The 23,892-nt window shown below is 44.5% G+C and overlaps 1 long non-coding RNA gene across 5 annotated transcripts in view; it reads right to left on the reverse strand.

The window, feature by feature from the left end:
• Positions 1–23,892, reverse strand: part of LOC122681726 — a 92,222-nt gene that overhangs the window by 19,140 nt on the left and 49,190 nt on the right. For 2 of the 5 annotated variants that reach the window (XR_006337088.1, XR_006337089.1), the window contains exon 3: positions 7,918–7,964. The exons of the other annotated variants lie outside the window; for them this stretch is intronic. This is a non-coding gene — a long non-coding RNA (uncharacterized LOC122681726). The remainder of the gene's footprint in view (positions 1–7,917; positions 7,965–23,892) is intronic. 5 annotated transcript variants of the gene reach the window in all.

Consider the following 23,892-nt stretch of genomic DNA (forward strand, 5'->3'; position numbering starts at 1 on the left):
AGCTTTCTTTATAGTTCAATTCTCACATCCATACATGACTACTAGAAAAACCATAGCTTTGACTAGATGGACCTTTGCTAGCAAAGTAATGTCTCTGCTTTTTAATATGCTGTCTACATTGGTCACAGCTTTTCTTCCAAGGAGCAAGCGTCTTTTAATTTCATGGCTGCAGTCATCATCTACAATTACTTTGGAGCCCATGAAAATAAAGTCTCTCATTGTTTCCATTGTTTCCCCATCTATTTGCCATGAAGTGATGGGACCAGATGCCACGATCTTAGTTTCCTGAATGATGAGTTTTAAGCCAACTTTTTCACTCTCCTCTTTCACTTTCATCAAGAGGTTCTTTAGTTCTTTGCTTTCTGCCATAAGGGTGGTGTCATCTGCATATATGAGGCTATTGATATTTCTCCTGACAATCTTGATTCCAGCTTGTGCTTCATCCAGCCCGGCATTTCTCATGATGTACTCTGCATAGAAGTTAAATAAGCAGGGTGACAATATACAGTCTTGATATACTCCTTTCCTGATTTAGAACCAGTCTGTTGTTCCATGTCCAGTTCTAACTATTGCTTCTTGACCTACATACATATTTCTCAGGAAACAGGTCAGGTGGTCTGGTATTCCATCTCTTGAAGAATTTTCCAGAGTTTGTTGTGATCCACACAGTCAAAGGCTTTGACATAGTCAATAAAGCAGAAGTAGATGTTTTTCTGTAACTCTCTTGCTTTTTCGATAATCCAATGGATGTTGGCAATTTGATCTCTGGTTCCTCTTCCTTTTTTAAATCCAGCTTGAACATCTGGAAGTTCACAGTTCGTGTATTATAGATGTTACATTGTTCCATCAGCAGCAGTACCTTGTAAGCTGTGAAGACAAAGCACTTTGACCTATGGCACCCAGCTAGCAAGCTGCAGAACACTTTGGATTAAAGGATTCCCCGAAAACAATGCCCACTGTATGTATCCATGGGGGTGGGGCGGTCACAGAGATTTATGTGTTCTTAGAGGACAGTCTGCGGCGGACTGTGAGATCATCATGGGCAGTGACTTTGAGGATTGGGAGGCTTTTTCTAAGTTTTACTTTCTTTTAATTTTTATTGGAATAGAGTGTAGTTACAATGTTGTATTACTTTCTGCTGTATAGCACAGTTAATCAGTTATACATATACATACATCCACTATTTTTTAGATTCTATTCCCATATAGATAATTACAGAGTATTGAGTAGAGTTTCCTGTGCTCTAGACAATATAGATATTTATGCACTATATAGATTATAGTCTATAAAATTAAAATATAAGTATTTATAATATATATGACATGTTATATATTAGAATAAAATATATTACATATTATTGCATATTTCTATATAGTAGATACATTATTTGATCTATAATTATATATATTCTGTTTATTGTGATTATATCATATAATACAAATACTATATTATATAATATGCGATATAATTTATAATATTGTATATTATATATGTGATATATAATTTATATATCATGTGTATAATATAAATTGTACTATATATGTACATATACTGTACTATTTATATTATACATAATATACAGTAGTTATGTGTAATTGTCCACTATTACAGCGTGTTATGTAGACATATGACCATCGCTGTGAAGCAGATGGTCTTGGTCACTGCGCTGGAGCCCGTCTCTCCCCTGCCAGGGTTACTGGCTGCTCTACCTGCTGTGTAAGTCCCTCCCTGCACCCCCCGATGAACTGCTGCACCCCATCCCTCCCAGCCAGCCTGAGTCCTGGGATCTGATTTGTTTTACAGCCTCACAGTAGCTCTTGTCTCATTGCAGAGCAAGTTCAACTCTGGCTGTATTTGTTCAGGCTGATATCCTCTCGATACCAGCTGGCCGCACGGTCCCCACATTGCCACTCGTCCTACCCTGGTACCTACGGTCACTCTTCAGTCAGTCTGTCCAGAAAGACTGTCCAGCAAGGGCTAGCTTAATGAGTCAAATCCTAAGAACCATGAAAACCTTGATATTTGAAAAATGAATATGTTTTCAATAATCAGTTCTAAACTGTACCCAGTCATGTTCGCCTACTGGTGAAAGTGGATGCAAATGTCTCTCATTAAGCTTAACGAGATGTGAAATAGGAGACAGAAGTTATGAGCATGAACACGCTCAGAGGAAAGATCCAGAGCCGTGAGAGCCCTGAGCCCGTGTCTCTCACCTGCCAGTCCTCACTGTCCGGCCTAGACGACCCCTCCGGTCCTCTGTCCTAGGTGACCAACTCCAGGGAAGTACCACCCCCACCCAGGATTCTGCCCCTGAGAAAAAATTTCACCTAAAATAACACATTCGGAAGACCCTCTTCTCTGCTGAAAAGGATGAAGAATCTTACCTAAGGCATCTAAGCTTGTAATTCAGATGTCTTATTCTTTTCTTAAATGTGTCCAAAAATCTTACCCTTGATACGGAACTTATGTGAGCAGGGGGACCAATCATGAAAAAGAATGCCTCTCCACACATTCTTGCTGAGAAGTGGGCTGGGGCGGGGAGGGGGGGTGGGTTCGGGCTAACTCCACCAGCGAGGAGCAGAGCCTGGAGGAAGACAGCTCTAAAATAACAACCAGACTTTCCCTCTTCATTTAAACCTCCCTCACAGGCTGTTAACATTCCATGAAAGTGGCTGACATATTTGTAAAAATTACTGTATTTCTCAGCCTTGGGGGAGGCCCTGCCTGAGAAACAGCATGTGGGCTGCCTTTGAAATAAAACCTCAGACCCAGAGCAAGAAGACACTGTGCACCCAAGGAACCCAGGTCCCCACGGGGAAGTGCAATTTCCTGTCGGTCTCTCCACTTCCCGGGGAACCCAGGACCCCAGGGGCACAGGGGTCCCAGGCCGCTGGTCCATGGGGGCCCCTCACCTTGACATCTAACTGTAGTGTTTCTCTCCCTGAACCTGAGTCACCCAGCTTCTTCTCCTGATCCCTGAATTCTGCACTTCCCTCATCAGGTTGATCTTGAGAATTCCTGCCATCCCACCCTACTCCAGCTTCCTGGAGAAAGTGTTTTAGACACCTTTTATGGAGTAGAAGGAAGGAGAAAGCACAGGTCTTGGATGCCCTGCTTCTGAGCTCTGCAACCTTTAACCTTGGATGGAAAAGGGCCATGAGGAAGGGATGACCACAGCCTCCTGAAGTGACCGTGACTGGAACAACACCAGGGAGTGATTGGGCCATGTCTCCGGCCATGGACTCTGACCCACGGACTGTAAATTCATCTGTGGGCACAGGGGGTGGGTCAGGGACCAGCCAGGTCAATGGGCCTCGTGTAAAGAGGATGGTGGAGAGCTCTGCACAGGACTTGTTTCAGAAACATGAGCTTTTAATATTCATTTGGCTCCTATTTCTTGAGTTCCCATCAGAGGTATGGCAGGGGCTTCAGAGATGAACTTATTTACAAAACAGAAATAGAGACACAGATGTGGAAAACGAAGTCATGGTTACCAGGGGTAAGGAAGTGGGAGTGATAAATTGGGAGATTGGGGTTGACATATACACACTACTGTATACAAAATGGGGGCTTCTCTGGTGGCCCAGATGGTAAAAATCTGCTTGCAATGCAGAAGACTCGGGTTTAATCACTGTGTTGGGAAGATTCCCTGGGGAAGGGAATGGCTACCCACTCCAGTATTCTTGCCTGGAGAAATACATGGACAGAGGAACCTTGCTGGCTACAGTCCTGGCGTCACAAAGAGTTGGACACAACTGAGCCTCTAACATGTTCACTTCACATGTAAAATAGATAATCAACAAGGACCTACTGTACAGAACAGGTAACCCTACTCAATACTCAATAATAACTTATATGGGAGAAAAGTAGATATACATATATGTATAACTGAGTCACTGTGCGGTACACCTGAAACTAATACATTATAAATTAACTGTACTCCAATAAAAATTTAAAAAAAGAAAAGAAATGAGAGACTTGTTGGTAGAGGGCAGACAGAGCAAGAAAAGTGCACAAGTAATGACTTGAGGAGGTGGCTGGAAGGTGCAAGAACACAGCATGCCAGGGAAACCAGACAAGCCCCATTCTTCCTCTAAAAGTAGCCACACGTGGAGAGTCCACACTCCAGGGACTGGCGCCTGATGAAGCGTGTTAATTACTGAATGATGCAATTAATTTCCATTGTGCAAACAGCTATCTGTGTGATCTTTGTCTTGGACTCTTGGATGAAGCCTGGTTTCTCTTGCTCCTCAGAATTGAGGAAAAGTGACCAGCTCTAGATTCCCTGGTCACATTATGAGTCCAAGATTCCAAGGTGGCCTGAGCAATAATAATAGAAATCAAGGTGATTATCCCTGATCTAATTAAGTTGTGATTAGGGTGCAGTAATGTGAGGGGCTGCTGACTTCCGCTCTTAGGACTGGCTCTCTGGCATGGTTCTGAGTTTGGATCAGCACAGTGATTGCCAGACATTGTTTTTCTGCTCCATAGCGTTCAATTAATTGCATGAAACACTGACTCATCATTGGCCAGTGTCCTCATTCAGAAGAATGTCCATTAGAGTCAAGTCAACTAAAATTCATAATGGAATGGGTGCCCTGAAGCTTTCCTTTTAGAACAGAACATGTAGGAAATTGAGCCTGTTTTGCCCACTTGACTATTTTAGGGGTTTTATTTTGTTGGTTGGGGATAGTATATATATATATTCACTTGACATCTTGAGTACTTTTATGCTTTGATTTACCTGTGATCATTTTGGAATATCAAGGTGAAAAAGGATTCTATCTGAAAAATTAATTCTGGGAAAGAAAGAAATATCTTTCCCTCTGAGAACCTTTGGGGAAGGTAAAATTCGTCATGGTTGTGTGCTCAGTCACACAGTAATGTCCGCCTCTTTGCAACCCCATGGACTGTAGCCCGCCAGGCTCCTCTGTCCATGGGATTCTCCAGGCAAGAATGCTAGAGTGGGTTGCCAGTTCCTTCTCCAGTGGATCTTCTCAACCCCGGGATTCAACTATGTCTCCTGCATTGGCAGGTGGGTTCTTCACCATCTGAGCAACCAGGATAGTCATTAAAAAATGCTAGCTTATTCATTATTGTCAAAACATGACATCAACCAAGACATCCTTCAAAAGGTGAATGGGTGCATAAACTGTGATTCATCCAATGGCTATTCAGCCAAAAACAGAAGTCTTGTATTTCTTCTAGTCTTAAGTCCTGCTTTTTTGAACATCGAGGTGTGTTGGTTATGCAAGAAATAAAATTTGAGTCCTTGCTGTGGATCCACAGACAACTGAAAGGTAATACCCAGCCTCTCCCCAACCCCTCTCATAGGTATATGTATATATTTACATATATTCATAGATACATATCTATCTATGTACATATACATATACAAACATGTAATTTTATACACATACACACATCTCAGGGGTTTTCCACCTCAGCACTTCTGACATCACTTGGGGCCAGGTTATTAGCTGCTGAAGGGACCATCCTGACACTGTGGTACCCTTAGCAGCCTCCCTAGGCTCTGCCCACTAGATGCCCATAGCCCTCCCCACCCCCAGTTCCAACAACAGAAAACATTCCTAGTCATTACCAATATCTCCCAGGTTAGGGCGGACAAAATCCCCTGATTGAAAATTACTGATATATATACTTTTTTTTTCAAGAAATATACATAAAATGTAAAAAATGCTTTGTATCTTAAAAATAAATGAAAACATTCTTTGATTTCTATCACTGAACCAGCATTTGGAGCATAACAAAGAAAGCAGATTTAAAAACCACTTTGCCGTCTCATTCTGTACAGACCACACCATACCACAGTTGGCATGTCAGCCAGATCTTCCCAATTCTGAAATCACTGTTTGATCCATATTTCCATAAAATGAAGAGCTCCAAATAGAAAAAAAAAAAAAAAGAATATAGTTCTACCATTTATCTTCAGATTTCCTTCCAACTATTTTTGGAGCTTTGCCAAATAAACATGACTGCCTTGTGACTGCTTATTAGTGGACCACTTCACTTGTGTCTGGATATGAAGATAGAAAACATCACCTCAATCAAGAGACTTGTGACTGATTTTTAAATATCACAAAGCCACGTGGTTCCCATCCCTGCAGTTGGCCAAGCCGGTGGGGTAAATGTTGAGTAAGCCCTGGTGTGGGGGCTGTCAGGTCAGGGGTGCCCGCAGGGAGCAACCCCAGGGAGGTGGACCACAGCAAGCACCCTCCTCCTCAGCCCCCGTGGACATTGCTAGCCATTTCTTCATCTCCCCTCTGGCTTGGTCACTGCCTGGGAACATGCTCCCCCTGAGGTAAAGCTCAATGAATCCAATGGTCTCATGAATGACTTCTGCCCTGCTGATGTCCACCTAAGCGGTGCAGAAACAGTCAAGGTCCAGTCTCATCACAAAAAATCTCAGCAGAGCTGACTTTGGACTTTTCCACCACTAAGTTCCCCCAAAGTCGAAGTCTCATTCCAACCAATAACCATTCAAAGGCTGTGATTTTCAGGACTGCCAAACAAGACTAATATTCTAGTGTCTAAAAATAAATGAACAAAAAATAACCAAGCACAACATCTTGGGTTATTTATCAATAACATCATTGAGCTCCAAATCTCTAAGAAGTAACATCGACCAAAAGTGAGACGAAACGAAAGACCAAGTTTATTCTGAAAATAGGTAAGGTGTAGCTAACAGAACACGTCCATACAGTTAAGCAGTCCATGACCTGAGGTGGGAGGCAGGCCATGCTCCTGTCAGATGGGGTTGCTGGTAACCGTGCCCTATAGGTGGATGTCCTGGATGGGCCTGGGGAGCTGCACAGAGAAGGATACCCCTGTGCTCAGAGCCCAGGGAGCCCGAGGTGAAGGTCACAAGGCAGCTGAGGGGAATTTGGGGAAACTGGAGTTGACCTGGCTTTTCCCAGAAGACTGCTATGCTTATCCCAAACCCCATCGCCTTCCAAGGCCCAACAAGGTAAGTCAGTATGAGAAATCTCAAACATCTTTTAATCTAGATTTCATTTTCCAAGCTTGGATAGACAGACATCAGGAAAATAGTTCCATGGGAGCAAACATGAATGGGCAGCTGCCAGGCGATGCTAACCCACGTGGGACGTTGACATGGCCATCGCATGGCATCTGGCCACCATCACTCAGCAGTCTCAGACTCAGGTAAATAGCTCCAAAGTCCAATGCTCCCAAAGGTCCCTCTGCCACCCCTTCCAGTCCCAAGTGGGATTTCTCCATGTTTAGCCATTGATTCAGAATTATTTACCCCACCCCAAGAAAATAATTTCTGTGGATGAATCTGGCCCTTAGCCCAACAGAGCGGGCCCTCTGGGTCCTGTCCTCAGGTGACATGTGAGGAGCCAGGGCAGGGGACTGTGGTCACTCCAAGGCCTGGAATGCTGCCCATCAGACCCTGCTTCCTTCGGGTCCAAGTGTGGATTCACTGTGTCCCCAGTCACCTGAATCATCCTTTGGTCTGACCCATTGCCTTCAGCTAAGACGCAGAACATTGTGCACTGAGGACCCTTTCATTTGCCATAAAGTCCGTGATTTCTTCAAAGCCTGCATTGCGATACCTTTCTCCATAGCTTCATTTACTTAGAATTTGGAAAATGTGCACAGATGCCCAACTATTCGTCTGTCTTCATTTCACTCCTAGTCTCTAGCTTGACACACAGACACTCACATGCACACATACACACACACACACACACACACACACACACACACACACACCCCTTGCCTCCTCACTAGAGACCACATTCTGCTTCAGTTAAAAAGGCCCTGCACCTGTGTGTGTGAGTGTGTGTGTTTGTGTGCAGTAGTTACAATGCCTATCTGACAGTTCTGAGTATAAAAACCCACATATCAACACTGAGCTGATTCGATACTCACTCTGTACGAACACAGTGACAATGGCACCGGGATCAGATTCTGCCCTACTAAAAGAGAAAACATTTTTTTCAGAAAAAAATTAAGATTGTGAAAGTCACATATGCCAGGAAAATGTACATTTCACTCTTCTTACAACACTGATGGGAAATTCATTGCACCCTTTCATCTAAGACCAAAATGCTCAATGATCAGAACTGACATGAGTCATGATTCCTGCCATAGGCCGATGAGATGAAATGCACTCGTCGGCCCCAGGTTGATAGAAAGTGCAGCTTCAGTAACACGCCAGCCCTCCAAATGACAGAGCCGTTTCATGGGTTTTAGAAAATAGGAGATGAGTCTGAAGTGCTAAAATCTTATCACCATCATTCCACCCATGCCTTCAGGCAACATTAAATGTGGAATTGTGATTTTTAAGAATAAAGACTTGGAACAGGCAGGAGGATTCTTTGCTCCTGGAGAAATGGGAGTCTTCAGGATATGGACCCTGCTGAGTTCTCCTCTGGGGCCATGGGCATTGGATGAGATGAGGCACTGACCTTCCTGTCTGAGCTGCAGAGGTCTGCTGGCACTGACCACCCCCACTATTGATATGCATCAGCCCTGGGTTATTGACCTGAAGACGTGGGTTATGCAGGTCTGTGCTTTTGCCACAAATAAGTTACACAACTTTAGAGCCTCACCAAACCATTTTCTGCCTTCCCCGGCCAATAGGCATCATCATGCCTGACCTCTGTACTCACATAATTATTGTGGGGAAGATGTCAGTGATAGTAGAAATCGTGAACACACTGGTCTTCATTGAATCTTACTTTGGTCTCTAACCCTGATGCTGGGAAAGACTGAGGGCAGGAGAAGAAGGAAGTGACAAAGGATGAGGTGGTTAGAAACATCACTGACTCAATGGACATGAGTTGAGCTAACTCTGGGAATTGGTGAAGGACAGGGAAGCCTGGTGTGCTGCAGTCCATGGGGTCACAAAGAGTCGGACACAACCGAGTGACTAAACAATAACAACAGCCCTTGGAAGTGTTGAAACATTAGAGAAACTGAAGAAACAAACTCCAAAGAAAGAGACATATACCTATGAGAACTAGAAATTGAGATGAGCAGTTTATTTGGAAGTGGTAACTATAATAAATTAGAACACTTAATCATGTAACTGATATCTGTGTGCTCACTTTGAGCTAAGCCCAAAGAAAGGCAATGCCAAAGAACGTTCAAACTACCACACAATGGCACTCATCTCACATACTAGCAAAGTAATGCTCAAAATTCTCCAAGCCAGGCTTCAACAGTTCCTGAATCATGAATTTCCAGGTGTTCAAGTTGAATTTAGAAAAGGCAGAGGAACCAGAGATCAAATTGCCAACATCTGTTGCATTATTGAAAAAGTAAGAGAGTTACAAAAAAACATCTACTTCTGCTTTATTGACTATGCCAAAGCCTTTGACTGTGTGGATCACAACAAACTCTGGAAAATTCTTCAAGAGATGGGTACACCAGACCACCTGACCTTTCTCCTGAGAAATCTGTATATAGATCAAGATGCAATAGTTAGAACTGGACATGGAACAACAGACTGGTTCTAAATCAGGGAAGGAGTACATCAAGGCTGTATATTGTCACCCTGCTTATTTAACTTCTATGCAGAGTACATCATGAGAAATGCTGGACTGGATGAAGCACAAGCTGGAATCAAGATTGCTGGGAGAAATAGCAATAACCTTAGATATGTAGGTGACACCACACTTATGGCAGAAAGTGAAGAAAAACTAAAGAGCCTCTTGATGAAAGTGAAAGTGGAGAGTGAAAAAGTTGGCTTAAAACTCAACATTCAGAAAACTAAGATCATGGCATCTGGTTCCATCCCTCCATGGCATATAGATGGGGAAACAATGGAAACAATGAGAGACTTTATTTCTCAGGGCTCCAAAATCACTGAAGATTGTGACTGCAGCCATGAAATTAAAAGACGCTTGCTCCTTGGAAGAAAAGCTATGACCAAAATAGACAACATATTAAAAAGCAGAGACATTACTTTGCCAACAAAAGTCCATCTAGTCAAGGCTATGATTTGTCTAGTAGTCGTGTATGGATGTGAGAGTTGGACTATAAAGAAATCTGAGCACCAGAGAATTGATGCTTTTGAACTGTGGTGTTGGAGAAGATTCTTGACAGTCCCTTGGACTGCAAGGAGAGCCAACCAGTCCATCCTAAAGGAAATCAGTCCTGAATATTCTATTGGAAGGAATGATGCTGAAGCTGAAACTCCAATACTTTGGCTACCTCATGCTAAGAGTTGACTCGTTGGAAAAGACCCTGATGCTGGGAAAGATTGAAGGCGGGAGGAGAAGGGGATGACAGAGGATGAGATGGCTGGATGGCAGCACAGACTCAATGGACATGAGTTTGAGTAGGCTCCATCACCAGTAGTTGGTGATGGACAGGGAAGCCTGGCGTGCTGCAGTTCATGGGGTCGCACAGAGTCAGACACAGCTGAGCAACTGAACTGAACTGAATTGAACTGGGCCACACAAAATCACAAAGCCTATATTCACTTACATGTTAAAGTTAAACATACACAGATCTGCTGGAGCACAGTGGTTAATTGATTATTTGTATGTTATCATATTTCATCACATTAAAGAAATTATCAAATTTAATGGATAGCATTACTTTCTATACCACACAAATCTTTAAGTGATCAGCACAGACCCACATTTGTCAAAATTTCTAAAAAATCAGAATGAACTTTTTCTCTTCTTTTTTTGTTATTTTTAGATGAGTCAATTATTTCTGAATGAGATAAATCCCATTTCTGCCAATTTTGACACTGTTTTCAACAATTGTCTGCTCTATAGAAGTTTCCTCTCTTGAAAACCACTGAAAATGAAATCACGGAGCCAGCCGTGCGCTCTGTTGTGGTCTCTCCGCGTCTTCCTCCTGAGCTGACTCAGAACCACCCCTAGTTCTCCCTTGGGTCTCCTGGACCCAACCCATTGCCTCATTTAACCATTTTCCCCATCACTTCTCTGGCTCACTTCCCCACTTGTAAGAAACGTTTTGTTTCCACATTTGCTAAATCCACACATGGCTATAAATTTGGCTCTGGTGGCTGAAAACAGCTGCAAGGTGAGCTGAAGATGAAGCAGGGGCTCCAGAGAGCAGCTGCTCAAACAGCCTCTCCTGCTATGACCTGAACTGGGAACAGGCCAGTGGTGTGGACCTGGAGATGTCCCACCATGGACAGAAAGGGCCGGAGTCAGGCCTCATTTCCAGCCTCACATGTGCCATAAAACGTGCCCTTTGCCAAGCAGTTTCTGCCTCTGCCAACTCAAGACAGGATGAACAGAAGCTGCCGGGGAAACCGAGGGGAAACCCCACAAGTGTTGGCCCCACGGAGCGAGTTTCTGTTGCTCCATCAGATGCCCTATCTCTCACTGCAGAGCGTGGTTTCCAAGAGCTGAGCAGAGTGCAGAGAGCAGGTGCTCTGCCACTGCTCCGGAGAGGCTATGCTGGGAGCCAGTTCCCATTACTGCTTCCCCAAAACAAAAATAGATGCTCTAGTCAGCCACAGACATTCAGTAATGACTCCAGCACCCTCAGCAGGTAACCATTGTGACACCTGAGTGCCATGCCAGAGGACACACCCACACCCCTCCTGCCAACACAGAAAGAGGGATGGAGGAAAAGAGGGAGGGAGGGAGGAAAGAAAGAAAAGAACAAAGAAAGCAAAGAGAAAAAATAACTGGCACCATATGAATAGAAAATATAAAAGTGACTGTAAGGAAATGCTCGAGGTGTGATACCCATTGCTGTGGCTCATTCTAACATGTGCAAACAGTTCACAATCTCTTAATACCTGTGTGCACATTTTTCAGCTCACTCCACATTCTTCTTAAATTTTGGTCAAGAGAGCTCTGCAAACATTCTTTCTGTTGCCTGCCAGTCTGCCCAGAGGTAAACCAGAGCAAGCCACACACACATGTATCACCAGCAGCCCGAGGTCCTAGACACTGACCCTGATGGCTGAGGCAAGAGACGCTTCAGGAACGTTTGGCCCCCTCGTGCTCAGAAGGTTTACTCACTGGGCAGAGCAGAGACGTGTCTGACATCAGGTCTGTGTGGCACCAGCAGTGACCAATGATGAATGATGATTGGAACATCGTGTGTAAAAGATTAGCAATAGACTTTTCTGTGTCAGAGCTGTCCAGGGTAGCAGCCGCCAGCTCTATGTGGCTACTGACATTCAGAAAATTAGAAATTAAATGGAAGTCAGCATTCAGTGCATCGACCACAGGTGAAGGGTTGCACGAGGCTCCCGACTGCCTCACCAGGCCTGGCAGAGGAAGTTGTGCCATCATGAAGTTTCCCTGGGATGCCCCGGTCGCAACACTGACCACCTGGGTCCCCCGTGCCCTCGGGGCCACCATGGTACTGTCCAGCTTTGCATTCTCCCTCCTTCTTGCAGAAGGGCAACTTTTTTTTTTTTGTAACTTATCTCCCTTTCATTTGTTATTTTGGCTCCTGCTTTTATCAAGATGACAGTTGTGGTGCTGTTTTAGGATAAGTGAAGATGCAGCCCTGCGAGGCATCAGGATGCAGTCAGAGCTCCCCTCCCCTGAGAACAGGGCAGAACACCAGGGTGGGCTGCTGTCCAGAATATCCTGACCTCACCTCACTTCCGACTCCTCGTGATTAATTGGTTTATTGATCTGTTGGAGTCTGGGGTTTGCTGGCTTGCTTGCATTTCAGAGCTAGTACTTTCTGAGCCCCTGGGGGTAAGTTCCAGATCACAAAAGTCATACTGAAGATTCTGGGATCTTTGAGTTGGGGCAGGATCTGTGGTGACTCCCACCTATTCAATTCAGTTCAGTTCAGTCACTCAATGGTGTCCAACTCTTTGCGACCCCATGAATCACAGCACGCCAGGCCTCCCTGTCCACCACCAGCTCCCAGAGTTTACTGAAACTCATGTCCATAGACTCAGTGATGCCATCCAGCCATCTCATCCTCTGCCATCCCGTTCTCCTCCTGCCCCCAATCCCTCTAAGCATCAGGGTCTTTTCCAATGAGTCAACTCTTAGCATGAGGTGGCCAAAGTATTGGAGTTTCAGCTTCAATATCAGTCCTTCCAGTGAACACCCAGGACTGATCTCCTTTAGGATGGACTGGTTGGATCTCCTTGCAGTCCAAGGGACTCTCAAGACCTGTTACTGAGATTTAAATAATTCCCTTCAATCAGCACTCACATTAGTCAAGATCTGTATTTTACACAATCAATCGCCACTCCTGTGAAGTGAGGGATTCCTTCCGACCTTTCAGTCCTACTGGAGAAGGTATGTTAAGTCCCACCTTCGCCCACCTGCATCACACTTATTTTTAACTTTCAAAGGAGCATTGCATCCATTATTCAAAGCCTCTTCCTGAAGATCTGGGACAGATTCTGCTCTGGATATCACCCTCAGAAGCTGTAATTTGCCGAGCCCCCAAGCAGAACTCTTTTCTGCTTTGTTACGGTTTTTATCCATCACTTCCATTCCCTGAATCAACGAGAGGAATCATTATCACAGAGAATCGTGGGCATGACTGTATGGAGGAGTTGATGCTGGTCTTGAATTTGTGATGCCTTGTTTATTCTTCTAATCGCCTCAGTTTACATCCCATCTGCTGAGTTAGAGGAGTTTAGTTTCCTTCTTTCTATCAAGATTGAGTGATGAGTTGTGTGTCTCTGTGTGTCTGTGGACATGTACTTCAGTTTTCATTCACAACTTTGCAGGATAAAATGAACTTCATTGGTCCTCAAGGTATTTCTCCATTTTGCCACCTGTAAGAAAACATGATTCCATAATAGATGTCTGTTTATTTTTATCCCTGTGTGTGTGTGTTAATTGCTCAGTCGTGTCTGACGCTTTGTGACCCTTTGGACTGTAGCCTGCCAGGTTCCTCTGTCCATGGAATTCTCCAGACAAGACTACTGGAGAGGGAATTCTCCAGGGGATCTTCCTGATCCAGGGATCGAACCCAAGTCTCCTGCATTCCAGGCAAGTTCTTCACCATCTGAGCCACCGGGGAAGCCCACTTTCATCCCTAAAAATATCCACCGTGGTATTAAAGCAGCAACAAGTTCATGGTGGCATCTGACAGCAGGAGTAGCTGATGGCAATGACTGTGGCCACAGCATCCTTTCCTCGCATCACTGTGCGATCTCTGTAGAAAGCCCGTGTCTCACTGATCTAAGGGCACCATGTGGACAAGGGCCATTTTCATCAAGTTCACAGAATCCCCAGTGCACAGCTTACAGCTCTCATCCATAGCAATAATTATGGTTTGCTTTTGAAATAGCCAATGCAAAAATGATTCTTCTTTAGTTGTTATTTTAGTTACTACTTCTATCAAAATGACAGTCATGCATGGGTTCTAACAATATAATCTAGTATTTTTTATGAATTTCACTTGGGAATGAATGCAGGGCTTTCAATAAAGGAAGAAGGACTTTTTAATGAAAGCTTTGGAAAAATAAATTGTTGAAAAGAATGTGAAGAGCACTGTAGACTGAGTTTATACTGATCTACCCAATAAATGTAACACCATTCAATAGCTTGTCTTTTAATTTTATCAATGGTTTTCTTTGCTGAGCAAGTATTTTTAAGTTTAATTAGGTCCCATTTGTGTATTTTTGCTTTTCTTTCCTTTGCCTGAGGAGACAGAATCAATTTCTGTCACAGTGTTCCACCTACGTTTTCTTCTAGGAGTTTCATGGTTTCCAGACTTACATTTGTCTTTAATCCATTTTGAGTTTATAGTTGTGTATGGTTTTAGAGAACAATCTAATTTCATTCTTTAACATGTAGTTGTAGAGTTTTCCCAGTGCTGCTTCTCTGTCTTTTCTCCATTGTATATTCTTGCCTCCTTGTCATAGATTAATTAATGGACAACCAGTGAATGGGTTTATTTCTGGGCTTTCTTTCCTATTCCATTGATCTATGTGTCTGTTCCATTCTAGTGCCATGCTGTTGTGATGACAGTAGTTTTGTGGGATTGTCTAAGTCAGGGCGTGAGGCTGGACCACACTGATTCCATCCTGTCAGCTCCATCTCAGGTCCCCTGTCCCACCCCTGCCCTGAGGTTTGCTCCCCCGATCCATCACCCCTCCCCAAATGAAAGGCCCTCCTCTGAGCAGACTGGTCAGTGTGGAAGCCCCCTAAGCTGTGCTTCCCTCCGTGAACCAAAGCCCCCAGAGGATGGGGCCATGGCTTCTGCTTCTACACTGAGCCCTTGGTGCAGGACCACAACACACATCAGCATGTGACTCTTTGGGCTCAAAGCTGCATGAGATAAGAGTTGAGAGTCAAGAAAGGAACATTGACAGTGATGGGCAAAGAGAGGTAAAGAAGTAAAAATGACAAATATCTACTAGGGAAGAAATGCCTGTGGGACGGGTCTGGAGAGTAAGTGCTGGAAGCACAACAATCACATTCAAAAGGGACGTTCATATCCTCTTCCCAAGAAATCATGAGGAGTGGGAGCCTTTACCTTAAACAAATGTCTCCCCCAGGAAGAGGGACAAGCACATCGACCGAGACATTTAGAATTAATTGTGCTGGAGAAGTGATTTTTAAAATTCCACCGGGAGCTATAATTCTCTGGCAACAATATCAACTCAACAAAATGTTTCCAGTTCTAATTTCATAGGACCGGATGAAGTTCTTATTTTTATTCTCTATGTTATATGTGTATATATATTTAACTACCATCTTCTGAACTTTAAAGAAAGCTAAAAATTGGGAAAGAAGTGGTAGATATCTTTGAGAAAATATGCATGATTTTAGAAATTTTGGTTCTCACATCACAAATGAAATATTACAGAACAATAAGGTTAACAAAAAGCCAGCATCTTCATTCATAAAATCTGCCTTAAGAAAGAGCCTTATCTTACTGACCCATTTATTCCATTGTAAGTGTTTACTGCACATTCATCTGGATTCAGTGTTGAGTTCCGATGGGCAGGGCCTGCTAGGGGCCCTGCCCTGTTTATCACCACCTGCTTCCATCCAATATGCATATTTTTATCTGAAAGTTAGAGTCAAAATACCTGCTCTGCTTACTTCACAGAGAATAGAATAGACGATTAGGTTAAAAAAAAAATTAAATAACTCTCCTGGCACGCCAGATGATTTTATGTGATGGTAGAAGAAAGACACTAAAACATTTATGTGACAGATAAAACCTAATCTATGATTAAGTGCTCAAAACAGCAATACATACAGAAAGTGCCAGGGGCTTTCAGAAAATGGGGGACTGGGGGGAGTGCCAGAATAGGCTGCTCCGGATAAGCAGGTACAGCTACCTAAAGACTGACTTAGTGTCTCGCAATGCACTTCTATCTCTAACCCAGATCTCCACCCGACATCTTCACCCTGTTCCCACTGGTCTGGTCCCCAGAGGAACCTGCCAAGCTCCCTGCTGGCATGAAGTCAGCCTTCAGTCTTCCTGCCATTTGGACTCAGGACCCAGCACTGCTCAGGGAAACCTGGTTGGCATGCCCCATCAGTCTGAGATCTGATCTCAGGAGAGTTTTGCTCGTGGCCACTCCTAAAATTCCGTAATGCTCTGGTTTCTCAGACTGCTCTCGGCAAACCAGGAAGCCATCCTGTCACAGGCCTCCCCACCATCCTCACCATCTCCATCCTAATAGCTTCACTTACAGGGTTAAGTTCTCTGCAAAGAAAACACATACTCACATTGCAACCACGTGACTTCACGGGCTTGGAAATTCTTTCCAGTTTTCCTAAGGGTATCTTGTGATACTCAATACTTATACTTTTTCCCAATAGAGTGTCTAAAAGAATGTAACTTAGGAACCCCTAGATCGAGGAGACGCACAGGGCACGGGGTACAGAAAGGATGAGAGTGTCTGTGGCCTCTCCGGACTCCACTCTTCCCAAATCTTCACATATTCACCAGTCTCAAAGCTCTTGAAACCCCATTCTTTGGGGCTTTTACAGGCTTTTTATGGAGGCAGAGCTGGGAAACTGAACCTGTCACCCCTGATTGGCAATGACTCACTTTCTGAAAATTGCACTTCCCTGATCAGATCAAGGCTCCCTACTGATTTATAGTTCTGGGGTGATGATTCAGGGGTGAAGAGGTTACACCCCAAAATATGTGGAATGGGCACACTAGTTATTTTGAACTGAGGGTATTTGCACATACACGAAGGGCTTTCTAATCTCCCATTTTCCACCCAAAAGCCAAATTCCATGAGAAGGGTGTCCTCCCTGGACCAGGAGGACAGAAGATTCTTACTGTTGCCAGAATGAACCTATACAAACAACCTGCTAAAATAGCCCTAATCATCTACTAGACCCGGGTCCGCATATCTCCTAGTCCCTGCCCCACAATTTGCTACCCCCAGCCCAAACTTCTTTTTTTCCTTTGTTCCTTCAATCCCTAAAATTTGTCATTCTTTGTTAAAATGGTATCTAATTTGTTATGCCTATCTGCTTCTCTGAGATTTTATTTCTTATATAGGCAGGACTCCGTATACACACAGAAAATTGACATTGAATAAAATGTGAGTGTTCTTCTCCTATTAATCTGTTCTTTACTCAGTTTAATTTTCAGGCCCAGGTACAGAACCTAACAGGGTGGAGAGAAAGTCTTTCCCCCTCTGTGGTTCCAAGGACAAGATCATCTGACTCTCAAAGACTGTGATGATGTGACACCAGCCAAAATTCAGAAATGCTCCCATCATAATGACTTTTCTTTTAAAAGCATCCATCAATGATCATTCCCCAAATACATTTTTTTCTTGATTGCCATACTTTACGCACTTACTTTAATTTGCTTAAGCAGGTGTTATGATTATAAATTGGCTCTTGATTATCCACATAGGTATTATCTTCCAATGCTTTCTGAAAATAACTAAGCAGAAGCGGTAACTGGATTGTTTATTTTCCTTCACTTTATTCTGCTTGTCCTCTTACTTTTCTGGTTCCTGTGGCCTATGCAGTATGGGGGTTTAGAAGCTGAAATTCTCCATCCCTTGAAAGAAGGACAGAATAAACTTAGGAGACAAGAGAGTTCCCAGCAGATTTGCTCGAGGTGCCGGGACTATGAGCGATGAGGGGGCTCAAGCAGGATGGCTTCCCAGAGGAAGGAGTCCTAGTAACCCTGCGTTTGGCTCCAGGCTGCAGGTTCAGAGCTGTTCGTTAGTTTATCATGTGATGCCTTCCCAAGCAGCCATCGAGAAGCCACCTTGCAGAGAGAGCTGAACAACGTGGGAGGATTCTTCATCCCACTGTCTCCTCAGTAGTGTGAACGTGGAGGAAGTGGCTTGGTGCCAACAACTCCCAGTGCTGAGAGAGCCACCTGGGCGCCTCGGCCGAAATGTCCTGTCTTCCTCCTGCGAGGGTGGGGACCTGTGCTCCGTTCACTGAGACACGTTGTGACCAGTGTCTCTATGCTGGGGGCCTGTCTTAGTCCCTCTGGGCTGTTATGGTAATACACCACAGACTGGGCAGTTGAACAGCGGACCTGCGTTTCTCCCAACTCTGGAGACTGGACGTTGATGGTCAAGGTGCAGGCAGATTCAGCGCATGGTGAGGACGGCGTCTTCTCCCTGTGTCCCCGCCTGGAAGAAGGGGCAGGGGGCTCTCTGGATCTCTTCCATCAGGATGCTGATCCATCCTGGGGGCCCCTCCTTCATGGTTTTGTGACCAGAGGCTCCACTCCTGACACCATCCCACTGTGGTTAGGAGTCTACAGCTGAACTGTGTGGGGATACAACAGTTTACAGCAGGCCCTGTGACACAGCCCTGAGAACAAGCCTGGAGGCCCCGTGTGAGAGACAGGGATGGGGGTGTGAAGCCAGCTCGGCCAGGGGACCACCCGCCGGCCTAGAGAGGGTGCAGGACCACCTGAGAGGCTGGTGGCCCTTGGGGGCTCAGGCCCACCTTCCAGTTGGTCACTCCTGTGGCTGGCCTTTTATTTTCAGAAACGTGCTCACCTTTTCCTCTGGGGTCAGGCTGATCGGCTGCAGGGCTCCAAGTACAGGAGGCCTGCAGGCATCAAAACAATGGGAGACCACCCGTCCGTAGCAGAGCAAGGATTGGAGGGGTGAGAGACCAGGAAGCCTAGTCCAGGCGGTGGGAAGACTGAGGTCACAGCTTCCCCCGGGCCTGTGGGCGCGTCGTCAGCGAGGGCGGGAGACCTGTGGCCATCCAGCTGTGACCTGGTCTCTGGGGCGTCCCCATGACCCTCTGCTGAGCCGTCCTTGTAACCTATGGAGTAACTTCCTTCCTCACAGGGGTCCTCAAGGGCCACCCCAGGCAAAGGTCAGTCCAATGGGAGAGAGGGAGGAAGAGAGGCTGGGGAGTGGGCTGCTTGTGTGCAGTTTATTCGCTGGTTTGTGGAGGGAGGGGTTCCGAAGGTTAGAGGAGGAAGAGGTGGGAGAAAGTTCTAGAGAGAGAGAGACAGCAAGAGAAACAGCCAGCACCCACCATGGAGGGCAACAAGATTTTAAAACACATCAATGCCTGGATTCAGCTTTAATTAGTAAAGACGGTGAATTTCTCACAAATCCTGAGATGGAGTCAAAGGCCATCTTATCTGGATGTCAAGTAAAAATGATGTCTCAGGCTGGGGGATTGATGATCATTTGGATTATACTAAAATTTATATCACATTCTTATTAGAATGACCAAAATCTGAAAATACAGAATGCATTTGGTATATCTTAAACACCAAGTCCAACCCACTCCAGTACTCTTGTCTGGAAAATCCCATGGACGGAGGAGCCTGGTAGGCTGCAGTCCATGGGGTCGCTGGGAGTCGGACACGACTGAGCTACTTCACTTTCACTTTTCACTTTCCTGCATTGGAGAAGGAAATGGTAACCTACTCCAGTATTCTTGCCTGGAGAATCCCAGGGACGGGGAACCCTGGTGGGCTGCCATCTATGGGATCGCACAGAGTCGGACACGACTGAAGTGACTTAGCAGCAGTAGCAGCAGCAAACACCAAGTCATTGAAAACCTATGGCAGAAGGGGGCTTGGATGGGAGGGACAGGGGATGGAGGTAGCAGAACACACCCTTCTTGTGTCCACCAGGCTACAGCCTGACCCCAAGTGCTCTGGGGTGGAGGTCAGCCTGCAGTGGCCCCACCAAGGGGACAGGATTATCTGTATCTGGCCTCAGGAAGGAGAATTTCAGAGCCCTCAGCTCTGCACCCTGCAGCCCTTCTGGGGTGGAGAGGGGGGAACGACAACCCCACAGAAGAGTCTGCAGAAGAGCACGGACTATAAAACACACCTGGGAGCTGAGACTCAGATTTCATTTTATAATGATCTCCTTGCATTCTTTTTTTTTTTTTTTTAAGATTTTTTTGATGTGGACCATTTTTAAAGTCTTTATTTAATTTGTTACAGTATTGTTTCTGCTTTATGTTTTGGTTTTTGGGCCCCAAGGCATGTGGGATCTTAACTCCCTGAACAGGGTTTGAACCTGCGCCCTCTGCACTGAAAGGCAAAGTCTTAACCGCTGGACCACCTGGGAAGTGCCATCACACTGCATTCATTTTTAAAGATTACCTTGTGGAATAGAACAAAAATTATAGAAAATGTCAGTGAATCTTTATTTTCAAATATTATTGAATCATCTGGGACGTCAAGCCTGGGAAATAAAGGGGTGGTTATTTTTGTCACAGTAAGTTTTTTTCAACCTTTAATTACCAATTACTGTAAACACTGAACGGCATGTGGATTTGATTTTGCTAATGATTTCAGGAAAGTAGCGATATTAGGTACACAAATAGGAGGACCGATTTAGAACTTAAACATATCATGAGAGACCTACACATCGGGGTCAAGTAAAACAGAAACAATTACGTAAAAATAAACATACCATTCTCTGAGAGGCAGGGCCAAGGTCATGACTGAAAACACGCGCCCTGGAGCAAGACTAACCCTGCTTTCACATCTGCTCCTGGACTCCTCCTGACTGGGGGACCTTCATGTAAGAAGGGAGAGAATAGTATCTATTCCAGGGCTGTCATCGTGGTTTATGTTGGACAGTAAATGAGAGCACTGAAGTGAAGTGCTCAGAATACATGCATACGCTGAAGAAATGCTGCTCGGCAAATGGAGCCATCTCTCCCCCAGGAAGCAGCCATGTGGGTGATGGAGGTGGGACCAGCGTGCTCTTGTCACTGCGATGATGTCATAACCAAAGTCACAGGCAGCAGAGTTATTATGTATAAGGCAGACTATATCTCACATCTTCTAATCCTCACTACAGCCTGAAAATCAGGTGCTATTATCTCCACATTTCTGCCAACTGAGACTCAGGAAAATTTAGTCATCCAATAAATGGATAAAATAGAATTTGAAGCTAAGTGTAATACTTTTGGATGGAAATTGAAAATTGATACTTGTTCAAGGAGGGGGATCATGGAACTAGGGCATCCTCCAGAAACTCAGCATAACCCCATACGGTGGTGGAGGAAGGCTCTGGCCATAGACGAGTGAACTCAGTCCTAGCCCCTCTCCTCTGCCTGGCGGGCAGGGATCCACCTGAAAGTTCCAGCCCTCTCAGTAAGCAGTTGATTCCCATGGGGACCAGCCCTCATGCTTAGGGGACCTAGGGGCTTCCCAAAAGTCACCTGAGTAACACAATAATGCACACCTTTGTTGCTCAGATCCCTTATTGTGTCCCAAGGGCTTTAGGGGCTCTGTGCCAATGGACCCCTACATTGCCGTTCAGTAACTCAATCATGTCCGACTCTTTGCAACCCCATGGACTGCAGCACACCAGGCTTCCCTGTCCATCACCAACTCCCGAAGCTTGCTCAAACTCATGTCCATTGAGTCAGTGATGCCATCAAACCATCTAGTCCTCTGCCATCCCCTCCTCCCCTTGCCCTCAATCTTCCCCAGCATCAGGGTCTTTTCTAATGAGTCAGCTCTTTGCATCAGGTTATCAAAGTATGGACCCCTCCATACATTCCAAGTATGTACCTCTCGTTGTGAATTGTGACATCACAGTATCATTAGTCAAAGACTTTGAGCTGGGGTGAGAAGGGTCCCCACCCAGGGCTCCCCCAGAACCAGAGTGAAAGCGAGGGAGCATGGGCACCAGGAAATACAGTCCGAGAGTAACTGACTTAGTGTCAGTGATGCACCCAAGTCTCTCCATTCAGTACACATAGGGCTCCCCTTCATGAACTGAGCCTCTCTCTGGGTAAAGGAGCTTTACAGAAGGTCAACGAAATCAGGCACACGAGCTCAGCATGGCATCAGAAACAGCACACTCCTCAGGAAATAGTGACTATTTGTCATTAAAACCTCTGCCACCACCTGGCAATTTCCTTACTTTATGTTATCCCATCTTATTTTGCTGTCCTACTTTTCAGGCTCTGAATCTGATATCTAACCAAAGATAGCAAGTTCCAACATCTATATTCTACAGTTTAGCCTTTTATGTTCACATTGTCTAAACTACTCGCAGCACACAGAAGTGTTCAGTAAATCCTGGGTGAATTAAGGAGATTTTCATGTTAATAGTATTAGCATTTATGATCTATTTTTTTTATACTAGGCTCTGTGCTAAGTGTTCTACATGCTCAGACTTATTTAATCTCTGCTCATAGCCCTGAAACGTAAGCACTCTATGAATGAAAGACGTTTCTTGATGTGTTGCAAGGATGCTGCTTTTGTTGCCATAGCAACAGAGGTCTGGAACTACAAATCCAATTTTAGAAGGCATAATCACTGTTTTGCTCCTCTTTTCTGTCACAGTTTTAATGTGTCGTTAAGGGTATTCATATAAAGATAGCTGCAGAGGGAGGCCTGCCCCCGGGAGTTTTCTGTCATTGATGTCAGGTTTCCTACAACTGAAAGTGGATGTTCTAGAACCTAGACCCTCAGAATCCACTTAGGTCTCCCCTTCATGAACTGAGATGCACTGACCTCAGAGGTTCTTGGAACATGCTCAAGGCATACGAAACCAAAGGCATAAAGCTGGTGTATATTTAGGGATCTTGGCTTTAATTCAATTGTTAAATGAAAATGAGTGAAAACATTAGTCTCATGCTGTAATTGGTATGCTATCTCATGGATAAGTCAGTGTTTGCAGGAGTGTTTCATATAAGTTTGGAGTTTGAAGCTGCTGCCATGGATTGTTCAGACTTCCATGGTTTCTGCCCAGGTTCTTTGGGAGCCCAGAGTCCCAGGAATCTCTGGTGTGCAGGCAGTCTCATGTCTAAAAAGAAACTGTATCTAAAATTGTCCTTAGCAAGAGGTAAGGACTGTACTCTTTATATTGCACTGTCTACTGGAGCCTGTAATAAATCTTGGATAGTCATTCAATGAAGAATGAAAGCATAAATACAGTTTTGTAAAAAAAAAAGATGCTGAAGAGATATATACAAATTTACAGAAATATATATGTATGTGCTACAGATTTCCAAGTTTCAAAAGGTAACTGAAAGCCAAAATACGGTAGTCCATTTTTCTTACATTTTTGTTTTAGTAAAATATGCATCTTGCAAAGTTTACCATTTTAAAGATTCTTAATAATGATTTTTAATATTTTCAGTTCAGTACTGTTAAATACATTCACCTGTGGTGGAACCATCAGCACCATTCATCCCCAGAACTATCTCATCTGCCCAAAATGAAGTCCCAGCAAACACACACACACACACTGCTTTTGTTTGCAACAGCTATCACAGTAAACACTGTGTGAAGATTCTTGAAACATTCATGTGTATACACATCCCTCTCTTCTATTGTGGGATGGTCATATCAGATGAATTCCAAGGCGTTGAAGACCTGTTCTATGGAAATGCGTGTCATGTGAAACTTAGTTCTAAGAAGTGACTTCCACTCTGTTACTGTGCTAAGGATTATTATGTGCACACAAGTCAGTAGATATCAAGCTTGAAATCTGAATAAATACTGCATGACTGG

The sequence above is a fragment of the Cervus elaphus genome, chromosome 23, assembly GCF_910594005.1.
Source record: "Cervus elaphus chromosome 23, mCerEla1.1, whole genome shotgun sequence".
Classification (NCBI taxonomy): domain Eukaryota; kingdom Metazoa; phylum Chordata; class Mammalia; order Artiodactyla; family Cervidae; genus Cervus; species Cervus elaphus.